Source organism: Schistocerca cancellata, chromosome 5 (genome assembly GCF_023864275.1).
Source record: "Schistocerca cancellata isolate TAMUIC-IGC-003103 chromosome 5, iqSchCanc2.1, whole genome shotgun sequence".
Classification (NCBI taxonomy): Eukaryota; Metazoa; Arthropoda; class Insecta; order Orthoptera; family Acrididae; genus Schistocerca; species Schistocerca cancellata.
The window spans coordinates 142,210,407-142,230,769 of NC_064630.1; positions in this window are offsets into that span (position 1 = coordinate 142,210,407).

Below are 20,363 nucleotides of genomic sequence, written 5' to 3' on the forward strand. Positions count from 1 at the left end.
TGAAGGCGCCAAAGAGGCAGTTCTGACGTTAATAATGGAAGCACGACTAAAGAAAAATCAAGACACGTTCATGGGAAACTCTGAGAAAAATAGGGGTAAGCTATAGGGAGAGACGGGTAATTTACAATATGTACAAGAGCCAAGAGGGAATAATAAGACTGGACGACCAAGAGACCAACAACTAATTGCTCTGATTAAAAAGAGTGTAACACAGGGATGCAGTCTTCCGCTCCTACTGTTCAATCTGTACATCGAAGAGGCAATATTGGAAATAAAAGAAATCTTCAGGATTGGAATTAAAATTCAAGGTGATAGGATTTCAGCGATACTATTCACTGATAATATTGCTGAGTGGCAGTAAAGAGGAATTACACGATCTCCTGAATGGAATGAACAGTCTAATGAGTACAGAGTATGAGTTGAGAGTAAATCGAAGAAAGACGGAAGTAATTAGAAGTAGCAGAAACGAGGACAGCGAGAAACTTGTGGAATTGGTGATCACGAAGAAGATGAGGTTAAGGAATTGTGCTACATAGGCAGCAAAATAACCACTGACGGACGGAACAAGGAGGACATCAAAAGCACACAAGCACTGGCAAAAAGGGCATTCCTGGCCAAGAGAAGTCTACTAGTATCAAACACAGGCCTTAATTTGAGGAAGAAATTTCTGAGAATGAACATTTGGAGCACAGCATTATATGGTAGTGAAACATCGACTGCGGGGAAACCGCCACAGGTATACGGGATGCGTTTTCTTGTTTCCGTCTATCAGGTTTGAGCTCTGCTGATAATTTATATTCAGGATTAATGTAGTTTCAATATTAAACCTGCTCTTTTAGTTTAAGCCATGTGTACGTTGTTGTTTAAATTTTATTTATACGTTGCTTTATAGAACTGGCCTGAGTTATCACAATTTATAAACAAGCTGAGTACATTCTCTCTTGGCTGACGTTTGATTCCTACTAAGTCTGTGTTTGGTTATTTGTCCCTAATCTCCGGTGCTTTACAGAGAATACCGCTACCTATTTATTATAGTTAAGGACGGAAAAGACTCACCATGGTTTAATAACGAGATCGGAAAATGCTGAGGAATCAGAGGCTGTTGCACTCTCGGTCCAAAAGAGAACGCGCAAATGACTACAGGCTAAGGTTAGCAGAGGTTCGTGCGTCTGTGAAAAGACCTATACTCGAAGCATACTACTGCTATCTCCGTCATACCTTGGCTAAAGATCTGGCAGAGGACCCGAGAACATTCAAGTCGTATGTAAGATGGCTAAGTAGGTGAAACTCTTCCATCCAGTCACTCCTTGACCAGTCTGGTGTGGCAGTTGAAGAGAGGAAAACGGAAGCCGAAATTTCAAATTTCATGTTCAAGAAATCGTTCACGCAGGAGAATCGTACAAACATACCGTCGTTTTACCATCGAACCGAGTCTCGTATAGTACGACACCGTGATAAACATACTTAGCGTAGAGTAACAACTAAAGGAGCTGAAACAAATAAGTCACCAGATGCGGATGGAATCGTAGTTCGGTTTTTCAAAGAGTACATTACGGCATTGGCCCCTTACTTAGCTTGCATTTATCGTAAATGTCTCGCCCAGCGCAAAGTCCCAAGCGACTGGAAGAAAGCGCAGCGGATTCTTGTGTGTAAGAAAGGGAAAAGAATGGATCTGTAAAATCACGAACCAATATCTGTAACGTTGGTTTGCTGCAGAATCCTTGAAAATATTCTTGAGACCGAGAAGTTTATGTCCCCAAATCAACATGGTTTTAGAAAGCATCGCTCGTGCGAAATTCTGCTTGCCCTTTTCTCACGTGATTTATTGCGAACTATATTTCTGGAAAGCGTTTGACACGGTGCCCTAATGCAGGCTGTTAAAGAAGGTACGAGTATATGGAATAGGTTCGCAGATATTTGAGTGGCTCGAAGTCTTCTTAAACCCAGTATGCTGTCTTCGACGGTGGGTGTATTGTCAGGAGTGCTCAGGGAAGTGTGATACGACCGCTGCTGTTCTCTATACACGTAGATGATTTGTCTGACAGGGTGTGCAACAATATGCGGTTGTTTGCTCATGGTGCCATGGTGTACGGTAAGGTGTCGAAGTTGAGTGACTATAGGAAGATACAAGATGACATAGACCAAATTTCCAGTTGTGGGTTATGACTGCCAGCTAGCCCTAGAAGTGAAAAAATGTAAGTTAATGCGTATGAGTAGAGATATCAAACCTATAGTGTTCGGAACAGTATTACTAGTGGCCTACTTGACACAGTAAAGTCATTTAAATACCTGGGCGTAACGTTGCAAAGTTATAAGAAATGGAACGAGCATGTGAGGGCTGTGGCAGGAAAGGTTAATGGTCGACTTCGGTTTATTGGGGGAAGTCTAGGAAAGTGTGGTTCATTTGTTAAGGAGACCAAATATGGGACGCTAGTGAGACATACTCTGGAGTACTGTTCGAGTGTTTGTGATCCGTACCAGGACGGAATGAAGGATCTCATCGAAGTAACTCAGAGGCGGGCTGCAAGATTTGCTCTTGGTAGGTTAGAACAACACGGAAGTGTTATGGAAATGCCACGGGAACTGAAATGCGAATCCTTGGAGCGAAGGCCACGTCCTTTACGACGAAAAATATTGAGAAAATTTACACTACTGGCCATTAAAATTGCTACAGCCAGAAGAAATGCAGATGATAAACGGGTATTCATTGGACAAATATATTATATTCTAGAACTGACATGTGATTACATTTTCACGCAAATTGGGTGCACATATCCTGAGAAATCAGTACCCAGAACAATCACCTCTGGCCGTAGTAATGGAATTGATACGCCTGGGCATTGACTCAAACAGAGCTTGGATGGCGTGTACAGGTACAGCTGCCCATCCAGCTTCAACACGATACCACAGTTCATTAAGAGTAGTGACTGGCGTATTGTGACGAGCCAGTTGCTCGGCCACCATTGACCAGACGATTTCAATTGCTGAGAGATCTGGAGAATGCGCTATCCAGGGCAGCAGTCGAACATTTTCTGTATCCAGAAAGGCCCGTACAGGACCTGCGACATGCGGTCGTGCATTATCATGCTGAAATGTAGGGTTTCGCAGGGATCGAATGAAGGGTAGAGCCACGAGTGGTAACACATCTGAAATGTAACGTCCACTGTTAAGAGTGCCGTCAATGCGAACAAGAGGTGACCGAGACGTGTAACCAATGGCACGCCATGCCATCACGCCGGTTGATACGCTAGTATGGCGATGACGAATACACGCTTCCAATGTGCGTTCACCGCGATGTCGCCAAACACGGATGCGACCATCATAATGCTGTAAACAGAACCTGAATTCATCAGAAAAAATGACGTTTTGCCATTCGTGCATCCAGGTTCGTCGTTAAGTACACCATCGCAGGCGCTCCTGTCTGTGATGAAGCGTCAATGGTAACCGTAGCCCCGGTCTCCGAGCTGATAGTCCATGCTGCTGCAAACGTCGTCGAACTGTTCGTGCAGATGGTTGTTGTCTTGCAAACGTTCCCATCTGTTGACTCAGGGATAGAGACGTGGCTGCACGATCCGTTACAGCCATGCGGATAAGATGTCTGTCATCTTGAATGATAGTGATACGAGGCCGTTGGGATCCAGCACGGCGTTCTGTATTACCCTTCTGAACCCACCGATTCCATATTCTGCTAACAGTCATTGGATCTCGACCAAAGCGAGCAGCAATGCCGCGATACGATAAACCGCAATCGCGATAGGCTACAATCCGACCTATATCAAAGTCGAAAACATGATGGTACGCATTTCTCCTCCTTACACGAGGCATCACAACAACGTTTCACCAGGCAACGCCGGTCAACTGCTGTTTGTGTTGTAAGTAGGCTGTTTAGGTTCTTATATGTAGGCTGTTTAGGTTCTTTTATTGGTAACACCGCCGCCACGTAGTGCTCTCTGTATGAAAATCACTGGCTGTGCTGTGTGCAGTCTGTGGCTAGTTTGCATTGTTGTCTGCCATTGCAGAGTTGGGCAGCGGCAGCTGGATGTGAACAGCGCGTAGAGTTGCGCAGTTGGAGGTGAGCCGCCAGCAGTGGTGGATGTGGGGAGAGAAATGGCGGAGACTTGAAATTTGTAAGACTGGATGGCATATATATATATTGATTATTAAGGTAAATACATTGTTTGTTCTCTATCAAAATCTTTCATTTGCTAACCATGCCTATCAGTAGTTAGTGCCTTCAGTAGTTTGAATTTTTTATTTAGCTGGCAGTAGTGGCGCTCGCCGTATTGCAGTAGTTCGAGTAACGAAGATTTTTGTGAGAAAAGTGATTCGTGAAAGGTATAGGTTAATGTTAGTCAGGGCCATTCTTTTGTAGGGATTATTAAAAGTCAGATTGCGTTGCGCTAAAAAAATTGTGTGTCAGTTTAAGCACAGTCATGTATAATTTTTCAAAGGGGGCGTTTCATATGGCGACCCTTAGCCAAGGATACCTCAATGGAATCTTCTGATTTTTTCTTGTAGTTTGTGTAATTAGTGTAGCTATTGTTTATTGCTAGTGTGTAATTGTAGAGAGAATCTCCTTTGTAGTTGCAGTCTTTCATTGTTGTACAGTAAAACAGTTGTGGCATGCTTGTAGATTTGCACCAAGTATTTCGCAGCTGCGCTTGCAATTAACTACATATTATTTTCAGTGCTATCTTAATGTGTTCTCTTATTTTTGCTCTTCAAATTGTGCTTTTCTGTGTTATCGTGTGAAATATTGTGACAATAATGGCGTGTGAAAAACGTAACACTAGGCTTCAAAGTAAACTGAGAAATAATAGTGACGACGAGCGTAGCTTATCAGCACCACTGTGTAGTGAATTAACAGACATTCGAAGTAGTAATTTGGTAATTGTGCATAGGGAAATGGAGCGGGCGGCAAATAATGGTGTAGACAGTGAAACAGGTAGTGAACAAGGAAGCATTATCGATCAATCGGTCGGCAACAGCTCGCCTCAGGAATCCGAAATGACAGAACACAATATTGCAAATACTGTAGACTTAGGTTTAGGGTCCTCACCGTTTTCTCAAATGAGTCAAGACACATTTTCTGCTCGTCAAAATGTGAATGTTGCCGGTGAAAATGCACTGCCAAAAACCATAGAGAAACAGATTCCAGACACTACTACATTATTATTGCAATTAATGCAACAAATGGGACAAAATCTTCAAAAGTTAGACACAATGGAACAAAATCTTCAAAAGTTAGACGCAATGGAACAATATCAGAGACAAACACAGCAAAAGCTTCAAAAGTTAGACACAATGGAACAACGCTAGAGACAAACACAGCAACAGTTAGACACAATAGAACAAAATCTTCGGAAGTTAGACACCTCACTTGAACAAACACGTGAAGGTTTAACTACTGAGTTACATAACATTGAATTGAAACGTCAAAAAGTCAGTAATGACGTAAAAACACTAATTTGTGAGAATTTTCAACCTATTTTTTTCGCGGCATGAAAATGCATTACAGAATCATGAAGCAGCCATAAAAGAACTGCAAACCATTGTTCATGAAAATCATAAGACCTTGCAAGCTAAAATTGACTCAGTTGCATCTACCGATTTGGTTACGCAACTTGCAAAAACTCAGGAAAACTTAAAGGACACAGTAGATACTCTGAAAATTGGTTCAGAAAAACACATGGAGGAAATTAGTTCATTATCAGAGAAAGTAGTTGAACTTTCGGATCAGCTAAATAATTTATGTACGAAGGTAGATGATAATCTGAATGACACAAAACCAGTAGTCTTTAATGACACAGAAGAGTGCGAACAAATTAGGAAATTCAAACAAAATCAGAATCAAATTAATACGCAACACCAAAGAGAAATCCGGGAAGTACAAGATCAGCTGATACAGGTAATACAAGAATTACGTATTTCAGAGGACACTCGCACCCCAATACGGGAAGAGGGACATAGAAATACAGAACAGCCACAAAATAATAACAGAGGGCATTTCGGAAGTTATGAAAGAAATTGGCAATGTGCACCGAATTTTGAAATGGAACCGCCGACACGACGTAACAATGACCGACATGCGACTCGCCGACATGATGATTTTGACTATAAGCTGTTCATTACTACTCATAAATTCAAAACGTTTAAGAATTCTGGCAACGACATTCATCCACAAGTGTGGCTCCATCAATTCTCTCATTGTTTTCCTCCCAACTGGTCATTAGAGCACAGATTAGAATTCATGTGTGGCTATTTAGAGAATGAACCAGCTGTATAAATGTGATCGGTCATTCACGATTGTCACAGTGAAGGAGAATTTTATCATGCCTTCCTCTCAGCATATTGGTCTCAAGCTACACAAGACCGAGTAAAACATAGCATCATAATGATGAAACATTTAGAACAATCTGAATTTTCCAGTCTTGTGAAATATTTTGAAGACATGTTGCACAAGAATCAGTACCTGTCAAACCCATACAGCCCCTCAGAGCTCATCCGCATTTGCTTAATCAAATTGCCTGAACATTTACGACATATTATTTTGGCAGGACGTTGCAAAGACGACATTGAATCTTTTCAGGGACTCTTACAAGAATTAGAAATTGACACAGACAGCCGCAGGATGCGAAAACAGGAAAACAATAACTACAGGTCACATCCCCCGCAATTCCGCAATGAAAGAAATAATAACTGGACACGACAAGGCTATTCTCACAATACAAATCGTGAACAAAACAGACACCACCCATACGACAATCACTGGCAGAGTAATAGTTACAGAGAAAGATCGCACTTCCGTAATTATGAATATGACAGAGAGAACCATAGGAACAGACAATATGAAAACCAAAACAATTATTATCATGGGAGACAGATTAACTTCAGACGCAACAGTTCAGCGCGCAGTTACGATTCCGGGAGATATTCTCCACCACATGACCGACAAACAAGAAACAATGTAAACTACCGACAAAATGACAGACCTGAATTCCATCAGAACTCGCGGGATTCAAACAGAGCAGGGCCCCCTCTGCAAGGTGAATTTGTAGAAGTTAGACCCCCAAATCCCAATAACGACGTGCGCCAACAAAGAAACAGACAATGACTCGCAGCGCAGGCAGCCACGTGCTCTGGCTCGGCTTGAGGAAAATAACATAGACGCTAACCTTGAGAAAAATTCCAGTATTCCTTACCGACGTATACCGCATAATAATTGCATTCAAGTTCAAACTCTGAGTACTATGAAGAGGAGAGGATTGCAGCACACTTCACATGTAAAACCGCTTATTGAATGATAATCTGCTTTTTAACTTTGTCTTTGCCATAAAACGTTTCACTTCACATTTCTAGTATGCATTGTCAGACTTAGAAACTGTTATCATGCAACAATGTTTGAAGTTAAATATCCAGTCAAGAACCAAGAGAACTTATTTAAACAGAAATTACGAATGCATTGTTATTGTGAACAGACGACACAGTGTTATTGTGTGGTTGCATTCTTGCTTGTTAGTTGCACGATCACGTAACGACTATAAGGCTCACATACTTAGAACATTTACCAGTACTGCTAATGAGATTTTAATGCAACATTTTGGTTTACTTGAAAATACATTCTGAATTAAAGTACTTCCTGAGAGATACCAGATGACACAGTGGTTAGTTTATGTGACAGCTACACGATTATATCACAACGTTACTAATGAGTGACAATTTACAATGTTGCTTTTGCGGTGTATCTGTTTTATATCTGCACAGTTTTTCTGAATTCTTCTGTAAAGTAAAACATGTTTTAGTAGTAACTTTTGTGGTATAGCTACAAGGAGACAGCCTTTTCTGTAGCACAACAATACGTTACAACACAGTACTTTCTTCATCACAACAATAAGCGTAATGACTAAGAGGCTCTGAGCACTATGGCACTTAATATCTATGGTCATCAGTCCCCTAGAACTTAGAACTACTTAAACCAAACTAACCTAAGGACAGCACACAACACCCAGCCATCACGAGGCAGAGAAAATCCCTGACCCCGCCGGGAATCGAACCCTGGAACCCGGGCGTGGGAAACGAGAACGCTACCGCACGACCACGAGATGCGGGCGTAATGACTAAGATATCTATACGCAATGCATTTTACTTTAGTTTATGATGAGATAAGTTCATTGACTTCTGCAGAACTTAGCTTTTGGAGGACAATAACTATGACACTTCCACAGAGATTATCTTACAGCAAGACGCACATTTAGCGCTAAAGGACACATATTTGAGTGATTAATTTTGTACTTAAATCATTTATTTTTAAAGATATTTGAAGTACAATGATACAAAGGTTTTCCGTAACACATTTCATTCCATCTTGTAATCTGTAACACCTGAGGGTATAATTACATTAATCCTCAGGGGGGTACACGCCTACTTTGTGTACCATGTGTTCGGCAAGCACAAGGAGCCCTAGCTAATATGGTATTTGCTTATACAACTTTACACATCGGTACCATATTTCTCTAATACATAAATTACACAGCTATCTGATCATTTAACTGAGAGACAAACATTTTTTTTTTACTAGGGCAGTGACAGATGTTTACGTAATTACACTGTTGGACAACTTCACACTTATGAAATTGTATTTTGTCTGTACTTTGTGAGCTGTTCATATTTTTTCGGAACCATTGTGATACTATGAGAGCTTTGAATGATGTATTTGGTATGAGATCATGTTTTTAAACTACATTTGAGGTAGATGACACTATTGAAATGAGCAGAGAATTTTTTTTAGGTTTTGAAATTATTGCAGAAAGCTACAAAGATTTTGAGAGTTGACTGAGGTGTTATGATGTTATTATTACGATGACTATGTGTATTATGCTGTTGAGGTATGTTTGTGATCAATAAGCTGATGCTATATGAGGAATCTGATTATGCTATGAATTTATTATGATCAAATATTGAAGTGTCGTCGCAAGATTGACGTGGCGACGAATATATATATGTGTAATAAGGTAAGGAGTAATAAATAGTGGTTAGGGACTCTGACTTGTGAAAAAGGATGTTGGAAACCAAGAATCGTACTTTAAGAGTTATGAAATGTGTGTAAATGCGTGAATGTATCACAATGCTGGCGAAAATTTTTTGGACACTGTTATATTATTAAGATTTTGTTTCTACACATTTTCAACGCAAATTCTTGACCTGTGAAATATTTTTATATGAGACTGTCACTGTAGCGGAAACTGCTGTCATAAATATTTCCATAAGAAAGTTAAGTGACCACCTGCACGTAACGCGTCGTGGGCACCCAGCTGTGTCAGACGGCTGGAGAAAAAGCCATTAGTGTGTCCTTTTCAGAGGCACAGGTAGAAAAAAAAGGGGAGGCCATTAACCTCGCTATTGACATTCCTTTATAGAAAGCACCGCAAATATGACACGCTCATTACTTGGAAACATTTTTACATCTGCACACCTGATTATGACAAGTATCTTTCTACGAGAATTGAGAGATTTTTTTACTACCTTATGAAATGCCATATGGCTAATGAATGATGTTTCATGCCTTCCTTTGTACATATTTGTTCATTTTCTTTAATATCTAGTTCCTAGCTGCACTGCAGTATTGATTAAAATAAAATTTTATAGATGTACTAATATAAATATTTTATGCCTACAGATCCAGAAAAAAAGAATAACTTTGATGTACTTCAAAAAAAAAAAAATACGAAGGAGCACATAAACACATTTCCCTTCACAGGAATTGCATACAGAATTTTTTTTTCAAGTACTTGGTAATTTCTTTTGTAGAATAATTTGTGGTGCACCACTTTAATTAAATAGACATTAAGATATGAATATGCATTTCCCTTATCTACATTGTTGTCTTTAGTGTAACATTTTTTTTTTGCTTGAGCTTTGTTATGTTTGGATATAAGTTATTACATTTGCTGCGGCTGTTTGCCAGGCATAGTGCTACTAAATTTCACTTTGTATTACTCTTCTAAGACAGTTTACTACTGATTAATTTTTCTTGTTTGCTGCACATTGCCTTATATTAGTTGTAATATTGCAATTGCTTTGCTAATTTCTATAATGCTGCTTGCTTTGCAAATCTGCATTTTTTTAATTGCTGTTTGCGTTAATTGTTTTGTGCTGCTGCATTGCCTCGTCCCTTAGTTTAGCATCTGAGCTCAGTAGATTTAAGTTAGCTTAAGAGGGGTAGACTATATAAGAAACTGACTATGGAGAATAGGTAAAGAATGCATTGCGAAGTTATATGAAAAAGATTTGGGCCAAAATGAGTATTGTACAATCAGAAATAATTATTTTGAAAGAAATATGAATAGAATACAGGAAGGAGGTATAGATAGGACTTTTTGGGAATAATGATGAATGAAGGGAGATCTCCAAGAAGCAAAGAAAGTTTTGTTTGCAAAATACTGCAATAAAACAAAACCTGTCCTTTCCTTGTGTTATCCCACTATGTGTTTATGTACCCTTGTTTATTTGTCTTTTTCCTGTCTTTATGTGATTAGCTGATGAGAGCCTATGTTGTAGAATTTTTCTGATAATATGTTATTTACTTTGTAAAGATGTTTAGACATTATTTATTCTGTTTCATTTTAATGCTCATGTGTGAAGTTCATGTTTCGAAAGTTATTCTGATCTTTTACGTATGTACTCATGTCATAATTCCTGTAACACTGATGTGTATGTTATTTCTATTCTTTTGTAAAGCCTGTGTTACTACAAATGTTATCTCTATTGTTATGTTCCTTAATGATGTATTTTGTACCTTTGTAATTGTATTCTTACGTTATAAAATTGTAATTGACACCAGTTCATCATAATATTAACTTGTAAGTTACATTTCACTGCACACGTTTCTGTTGGTCATAGTATATGGACAATATGTGAGAAGTAGGGACTGATAGTGTTTGCACGTGTGTTAATAATTCAGCAAGGGACTGGTTAACAGTATTTCTGGTTCTAAGGATAAAAAAAATTAAAAAAAACTTTGTGAGTGCACAAGTGGTGGGTTATGGACTTGCTATCTTCTCTGCAAGACTCTTCGATGGTGATTGTGCACCTGCACAGTGGCAGCAGATGGCTGCTGGCCATCTCTACAAGGACTACAGTGACCCACCAATACCATTATTTCTACAAGGACTACAGTGGGTCTACACCTTTGCTGACTCACCAGTACCATTATTTCTACAAGGACTGCAGTGGGTCTGCACCTCTGGTGGCCCACCAATACCATAATCTCTACCAGGACTACAGTGGGTCTACTCTGTGATGACCTACCTACCAATATTCTTCAAAACTTCGACTGGCTCTGCTGTGGGTTTGCTCTGTTGTGGCCCTTTACCTGTCTGCATGTCAAGAGTCAGCACTGTCTTTCCGTTGGAAGGACAACACTACTTCTTCAAGACTGCATGGAAATCCACTACTTCTGTGTGCAACTTCTTTTACTAATGAGACTTTGTGAAAAAAAAAACTGTAATTACTATTATGATGAATGATCAGGACTATCTTTATGGACTGTGAGAAAATTTTAGCTTTTGACCAAAATTGTATCAATAAGTGTGTACATTTGATTTCTTTGTTATTGTAATTACGATTATGAAAAATTTTAGCAAATATGTATTGCCCAGTGCCCAAAACAATTTGTAAAATTTTTTTGTGGGGAGCATGGGGGGCTATGTAAGTAGGCTGTTTAGGTTCTTATATGTAGGCTGTTTAGGTTCTTTTATTGGTAACACCGCCGCCACATAGCGCTCTCTGTATGAAAATCACTGGCTGTGCTGTGTGCAGTCTGTGGCTAGCTTGCATTGTTGTCTGCCATTGTAGTGTTGGGCAGCGGCAGCTGGATGTGAACAGCGCATAGCGTTGCGCTGTTGGAGGTGAGCCGCCAGCAGTGGTGGATGTGGGGAGAGAAATGGCGGAGACTTGAAATTTGTAAGACTGGATGGCATATATATTATGATTATTAAGGTAAATACATTGTTTGTTCTCTATTAAAATCTTTCATTTGCTAACTATGCCTATCAGTAGTTAGTGCCTTCAGTAGTTTGAATCTTTTATTTAGCTAGCAGTAGTGGCGCTCGCCGTATTGCAGTAGTTCGAGTAACGAAGATTTTTGTGAGAAAAGTGATTTGTGAAAGGTATAGGTTAATGTTAGTCAGGGCCATTCTTTTGTAGGGATTATTAAAAGTCAGATTGCGTTGCGCTAAAAAATATTGTGTGTCAGTTTAAGCACAGTCATGTATAATTGTTCAAAGGGGACGTTTCAGTGTATGAGAAATCGGTTGGAAACTTTCCTCATGTCAGCACGTTGTAGGTGTCGCTACCGGCGCCAACCTTGTGTGAATGCTCTGAAAAGCTAGTAATTTGCATATCATAGCATCTTCTTTCTGTCGGTGAAATTTCGCGTCTGTAGCACATCTTCGTGGTGCAGCAATTTTATGGCCAGTAGTGTAGATCTCCACCTCCTCGTATTCTTACAGATTTATGGACAGCCCTGCAGGAGTCATGGTGTCAGTTCCCTTCAGCACTACTTCAGACATTAGTCGAGTCCATGCCACGTCCTGTTGTCTCACTTCTGCATGCTCACGGGGCCCCTACACTTTATTAGACAGGGGTACCAGTTTCTTTGGCTCTTTAGTGTATAATTGTATTTTTTTTGAGATTTTCGAATAATAATAAGTTTCCACAACTTGTTAACTGAAAATCAATTTATCTTTTGTGGGTGACGCGTTATATTTTTTATCTCATGGCATCTTACCATTCCCATCCTTGCTTGCTATCGTTTTCAGTGTTACGCCACAACCTCATTTCTGAAGTGTCCAAGCAATTTTCCTCTTCCATTTCGCAAATCCGTGATTAACTGTCAAATTATACTCCATTCAAGACAAAACAGTTGGCATATTTCTTAATTCACCCTGAATTATTTTTGGTGTGAACAAATCTTGAACCTTTCCAAGGTACTTTTTCCTACAGATACTCTTGTTTCCTCCACATAGCCTCTAGTTTTTGTCATCAAACTTTGGAAATTACTTAAATGGCTTTATTTATTCCAACTTGGTCTTCCTATAGTCATCCTTCACCCAACTCTTATGGCCATCTCTACTATGCATTCTAGTTCTTAGTCTGGTTCTATCAAACTGTCTTTATCTTTTCTCCTCCCAGTAAAATGTCTCCTGCTCGAAGCACTTAGAAACTGTGGTCGGTCAGCGGGAGTGCCATGAGCGTCAGGGTGATTACGTGTGTTACGTTACACGAAGTAACGGCTGGTGGCAGGGCAGCGGTGTCGGGGACTTGGCGGTGGCTACCGCAGGGACGTGGCGCTAAGCCCCACCGTCCCTGCCGCAGCGGATCTGCGCCGCACGCGTCGCCTCGGACCACTGCCTTAGCCGCGCGTCTCCCCCTGGGATGGGGTAACTTCCGAAGCTCGTCTCCCAACTCTCCTCTTCCCCATCCACTCGGCTCGATTAGTTCCAAATGACAATTGCTTTCAGAAATGGATAAAGGAAGCCTAAGCCCGCGGCCACGTCACAGTTCGGCTAGATAAAGAGAAGCCTACAATCTCCGTGAAGGAAGCATACTGGCATTGATAAAGCAATCCAGTGTATCGAAATGGATTGCATTGGAGGCGAATAAATGTTTCAGCTGTGTTTCAGGCATTTGCTATCGATTTTTGCGCTGCAATGCACCATACACAAAACACGATTTGATTGCACCGAGAATTACGGCTTATTGGATTCCCGTCCGTTAAGCCGTCGGCACACGGACTGTGCTGTCGAACGTTAAAGTTCAAGGTGCCGCTGAAAGCTCAGGAACGATGCGACTTGTGCATACGGTACGCGGGCCCCAACGTGGTATACGCGATCGCAACGCACCCTAGCGGCAGTTGAGAGATATTTCTAGTTCGTAAATCACACTGTTTACTCAACGGGAGCGCGTAAAATTCCCACGTTAGCTCTATTAAGACGCACATTTCCTTCATCGTCCACGAAAAGGAAAGTACCTTGTCCAATCAATAAGGATACAGGCTTATAAAAGTTCCATTACAAACAGTGCGGTACAAATTTGGATTACTTCACCGCATAAGATAAACATTAGTTCATCATCCCCACATTTTAGTAAAACCCCAAGGTCAGTCTTACTTCATCACTGTTCCTACCCAGTAGCAGAATCTTTGCAACATGTGAATTACAAAGCGTATGCCATTTTTCGGGGTGCACTCAGTCTCGTGATGCCAATTGAGGAGCTACTCGATCGAATAGTAGCGGCTTCGCTCAACAATACCATCATAACGACTGGGAGAGCATCCTCCACCGAGGATGACACGGCGGTCGGATGGCCACGGTATGCCACACGCGGCCTGAAGACGGAGTGTCAAAAGAAAAAGGAGCACAATATCTTTATACTACAAGTAGCGTCAGCTGTCCTGTAGATTAAGCAAATCGATCAGTCACCCCTCAAAAAAAGATGAACTTATACTTACATAACATCAAATATTATAGCATATACTTATATTAAACTAATAATAAAGTATCAGAACCTAATAAAAACGCGAATGTTAGGGAAAAAAATTTCGAAGTGCTACGACGCGAACCACCGCCCCCAAAAAAAAAAAAAAAAAAAAAAAAAAAAAAAAAAAAAAAAAAAAAAAAAAAAAAAATCATTGGTGGATAGATACGCTACTCACTACGCTACACCAACAACATGGATTAGGTGCTTAATCATATTATCTTACCCCTTGCTAAAAACGTTAATCGTAGCTAATTATGTTACTAATTGAAATTTAATTATAACAAATTTTACCAAGAACAATGCGTTTTGGGTGGATCTTCAGTGCGTCGCTGGCTTCAAATAGCCTACTCTCATAATACGAAAGTTACAATAATACTTTGGCTTCGAATATGATGTTTCTCATTATTGTATTGGATCCAATCACACAACTAACAAGGGGTTTTCCAGTGATTCTCAATTTGCTGGTGCTCAGAAACGGCATATATACATATTGGCTTGAGATGAATGCCAATATGGCGCCTCACAACTCTGTACTGAAGGGAGACGGCGTGCGTGTGACGTAGGTGGCGTTGTTCCATCTCATTGGTCAACGTTCAGACGCACGCTCAGAAATATGACATGCTAGATATTGCTCTGCACGTTCGGAAAGAATCCCGAAGGTGCTATTCCACGCTATGACGCTGTGTGCCGACGGCTTTACGACGGGCGTGTCCAATGTTCGTTTGTCGGCTGGTCATCCAGAGGTCGCCTCTGGCGCAGCGGTCCATCGCCAGCGCCGCCATGATCGATCTACGAAAAGCCTCCTCAGTGAAGACGTGGAGAGTCGCAGAGCGCCGTTGCAGAAGCACAACAAGCGACCTACCGAGGTGGGCCAGCTGTATAGACGGAGCGGCAACTGCGGGGGCCAATAGTGGGGGCAGCCCGGTTGAGCCTGCAGCGGCTTGCTTCCAACACGTCGTCTCCCGCTCGGGAAAACTGACAGTGCCTGGCTACTCAGCTCTAAGGAAGGTCACACTGACGAGACACCAGCAGAGGTGAACAGTTGTGCGTGCTCTTGGGTGCTAAGAAGAGTTCCCTACCGGTTCTGTTCAGCAAAATATAGGTGTGCAGACGGTAGTGTCTGGTTGTGTTTTAGCTTTACTGTGGGAGTTGTTCAGTTATCACAAAGTTGGGGCCACTATAACGGTTAGTATGTCATAGGAAATAAGCTTCAGTACGAGAAGATTTTAGGCGCACTAGAGCCTGAGAGTGTACCTTATTTTCTAATTTACCTTTCTCATATATACGAGGGTTGGAACTTTAATAGTGGCAACTATTTATTTACAGTTCGTACAAAATAGATACTTATTTCAAAGTTTTACTGACCTTCAGAGTAGTCACCAGAATTGTGTATAACCCGTTGCCAGCGATGTGGAAGTCGTAGGATACTCTTAGCAGTGCTAGGTGTGTTGACAGTTCGAGCAGCGCTCTATTGCCCGACGAATTTGTAGCAGTTCTGAAGAGAATGCCGTGAAGTGTTTCCTTCAGTTTAGAAATCGAGCTCACGAGGGCTTAAGTCAGGGGAGTGCAGTAGGTGGTATAGCCCTTAGCAGCCCCATCAGTCAAACAAATCAGTAACAGCTTGCACTGTACGTACTTGAGCATTGTCCTGCAAAATGATGGTAAGGTCCTGCAGAAAGTGTCATCAATTCGGCCTCTATGCTGTTGATTTTTGGAACACAACGTACGAACAGGTTAGAGATAGAAGTGATGACACTTTCTGCAGGACCTGACCATCATTTTGTAGGACAATGTTCAAGCACGTACAGTGCAAGCTGTTACTGATTTACAATGAAATGAACAGCCTTAGCTGCTTACAGGCGTTGACAAACGTCAACTGGGACAGATGAAAATGTGTGCTTCAACTGGGACTCGAACCCGGGGATCTCCTGCTTACATGGCAGACGCTCTATCCATCTGAGCCACCGAGGACACAGAGGATAGCGCGACTGCAGGGATTTATCTCTGGCACGCCTCCCGCGAAACCCACATTCTCAACGTATTGTCCCGCGCTACATTCGTAGTGCCCCCGCCCATTATACTCATTACTCGCGAAGCGTTGCCGATTCCCGTAAGAGTTCAGGCACTGTTTGTGCATTGGCACAGAAGAAGAAGATGGTCAAATGGCCGGTGAGCCTTAACTATATATATACTAAGATGGTATCTGTTCTTTCGGACATGTATTGATTTGTTTGACTGACGGGGCTGCTATGTGCTATACCACCCTCTGCACTCCCCTGACTTAAGCCCTCGTGAGTTCAACTCGACTTCTAAACTGAACTGTCAACACAACTGACACTGCTAAGAGTATCGTACGACTTCCGCATCGCTTTCAACGGGTTATAAGCAATGCTGGTGACTACTTTGAAGGTCAGTAAAACTTTGAAACACATATCAGTTTTGTACGAGCTGTAAATAAATAGTTGCCACTATTAAAGTTCCAACCCTAGTAAACTGCAAGCCTTGCTTTGAATTACTAATCTGATCTATATGGTCCTTTTGCCAGCAGTGGTTAGGCTGGTTTTATGTTGGATGTGGTGTCCTGAGATAGAACATTAGCTCTGTTTGCAGATTCTATTGACACACCAGTGTATTGTACTGAATGCGGCAACAGTTTTGTCAGACCAATTTCCACGGTCACTCCTAATATATCGTTTTCCTTGGCTAAAGCCCACTAATCCTCAAGTACCCATCAGCAAACAATGTTTCAACTGCATCTTAAGCTCTTGCTTATTTGCTGTCGGCTTCGCTATACAATCACCATAGCCATACTCTTGAATACAGTAAACACTGGTGGTTTACTCAAACAAAAAGCAAATGTATTTGCCGTGAAGCTTAACGTTACTGCGGAAGGAGCTAGAATCCGCTCATTTCTATGATAAACCAAGTATTATGCAGATATTCGCCGTGCTAGCGTTCGTGTGCGTTTGCGTTGTGTTGTCAATTAGCTTGTGTGGACGTATTCAGTATGCCTCGGTTCGAAAAGCGTCTTTCGTTCATGAATTACCGTCGGCCGAGCGGTTCTACCCGTTTCAGTCTGGAACCACGCGACCGCTACGGTCGCAGGTTTGAATCCTGCCTCAGGCATGGATGTGTGTGATTTCCTTAGGTTAGTTAGGCTTAAGTAGTTCTAAGTTCTAGGGGACTGATGACCTCAGATGTTAAGTCCCATAGTGCTTAGAGCCATTTGAAACATGAATTACCACGTGGGTAGAACTATTAATACCAGTTACTAGGTCACATACAAGTGTACTTAGTCGAAGTTATGTCTAACGCCATAATAGTCCGGTGAAACATTTCTTATTTCTTCTGTACGTTGGTGGGCTATACTGTACGAGCTACAAGTAGCTACTTTCAGTATCAACAAAAAGTGGACAGATATGTGGAACATTATTGCCCATGAGGAACATCAGACCCTCCAAAAACCTGGCACAAGGCCAGCTGGTATGGAACTAACAAGACGTGCTTGGAAAACAATTAATCGCATCCGCACAGGCCACGGCATCTGTGCTGAAAACCTCTACCAAGGGGGAAGGGCTTCATCTTTTCAAGGTGACTGTGGAAATGAACACCAGACGATCCGTCAGAGCCGGCCGGAGTGGCCGAGCGGTTCTAGGCGCTTCAGTCTGGAACTGCGCGACCGCTACGGTCACCAGTTCGAATCCTGCCTCGGGTATGGATGTGGGTGATGTCCTTAGGTTAGTTAGGTTTAAGTAGTTCTAAGTTCTAGGGGACTGATGACCTCAGAAGTTCAGACCCATAGGCTCAGAGCCATTTGAACCATTTGATCCGTCACATTGTAATAAGCTGTAGCAGGAGCTTACCATGGGAACTTGGAAGCTTTCTTCGAAGTGACAGAGACAGCCCTTGAATGGATCGACAAATTAGATATTAATTTACAGACGTATTTTTTAAATTATGAGATATGAAAGTAATATATTTTTGTAAAATTTTGTAAAACTATGTAATCCACAATTGTTAATCGCTGTTCACATGTAATGCCATACGCTAAATAAATAAAAAACGTAAATACTTTCGATATGTTACATTTTCTGTTCTTGTGATACACTCAAATACTATAATATGTAAGAACGCGGTATTCATCAGACCACTGAGAACTTGACACTACCAATGACACAAGAGTTTTAATAGTGTTTATAGGTTCATAAACTACATTATGTGCAGATCTGAGAATGTGGCATAGGAAACGATGTGACTGGAAAATGGATGAGGCTGTGTGGGCACAACTACTTAACATGTTTTAACGTCTGTATAAGTAACAAATCAGAGGGCATGAAAACATTAAAACACAAAGAAAACAACCAGCACTCATTGCAACAAATACACATAAATTTAACATCTAACAAGCTAAGAGGAATGGCAAGCAAAATGAAATGACCATCTTCATCCAGAAAAGTAATATAGCGTCACATTAGTATGCAAAACTCTGTTGTTGTTGTGGTCTTCAGTCCTGAGACTGGTTTGATGCAGCTCTCCATGCTACTCTATCCTGTGCAAGCCTCTTCATCTCCCGGTACCTACTGCAACCTGCATCCTTTTGAATCCGCTTAGTGTACTCATCTCTTGTTCTCCCTCTACGATTTTTACCCTCCACGCTGCCCTCCGATACCAAATTGGTGATCCCTTGATGCCTCAGAACATGTCCTACCAACCGATCCCTTCTTCTAGTCAAGTTGTGCCACAAACTTCTCTTCTCCCCAATCCTATTCAATACCTCCTCATTAGTTATGTGATCTACCCATCTAATCTTCAGCATTCGTCTGTAGCACCACATTTCGAAAGCTTCTATTCTCTTCTAGTCCAAACTATTTATCGTCCATGTTTCACTTCCATACACGGCTGCACTCCATAGAAACACTTTCAGAAATGACTTCCTGACACTTAAATCTATACTCGATGTTAACAAATTTCTCTTCTTCAGAAAAGCTTTCCTTGCCATTGCGAGTCAACATTTTATATCTTCTCTACTTCGACCATCATCAGTTATTTTGCTCCCCAAATAGCAAAACTACTTTACTACTTTAAGTGTCTCATTTCCTAATCTAATTCCCTCAGTATCACCCGACTTAATTCGACTACATTCCATTATCCTCGTTTTGCTTTTGTTGATGTTCATCTTATATCCTCCTTTCAAGACACTATCCATTCCGTTCAACTGCTCTTCCAAGTCCTTTGCTGTCTCTGACAGAATTACAATGTCATCGACAAACCTCTAAGTTTTTATTTCTTCTCCATGGATTTTAATGCCTACTCCGAATTTTTCTTTTGTTTCCTTCACTGCTTGCTCAATTACAGATTGAATAACATCGGGGAGAGGCTACAACCCTGTCTCACACCCTTCCCAACCACTGCTTCCCTTTCATGCCCCTCGACTCTTATAACTGCCATCTGGCTTCTGTACAAGTTGTAAATAGCCTTTTGCTCCCTGTATTTTACCCCTCCCACCTTCAGAATTTGAAAGAGAGTAATATAGCGTCACAATAGTATTCAAAACTCTATAATTATCAAATTGTAGGAATATGTTACTCGTGTTAAGTACACGGCCAGAAAAAATTAGTACACACTTTCAAATTGTTGGAATATATTACGCGTGTAAAGTACACCGCCAGAAAAAAATTAGTACACACTTTTCGAGTTTTCCGTCTCATTCAGGATTTATTGTTGGTACAGTGCATGAATGATTATGTTGAAAGACCAAAAGCGCAAGGGGTTCTGAGGTACCAGGTATCGACACATGCTGAAACAGCCATGTTAGTACGTTGTGT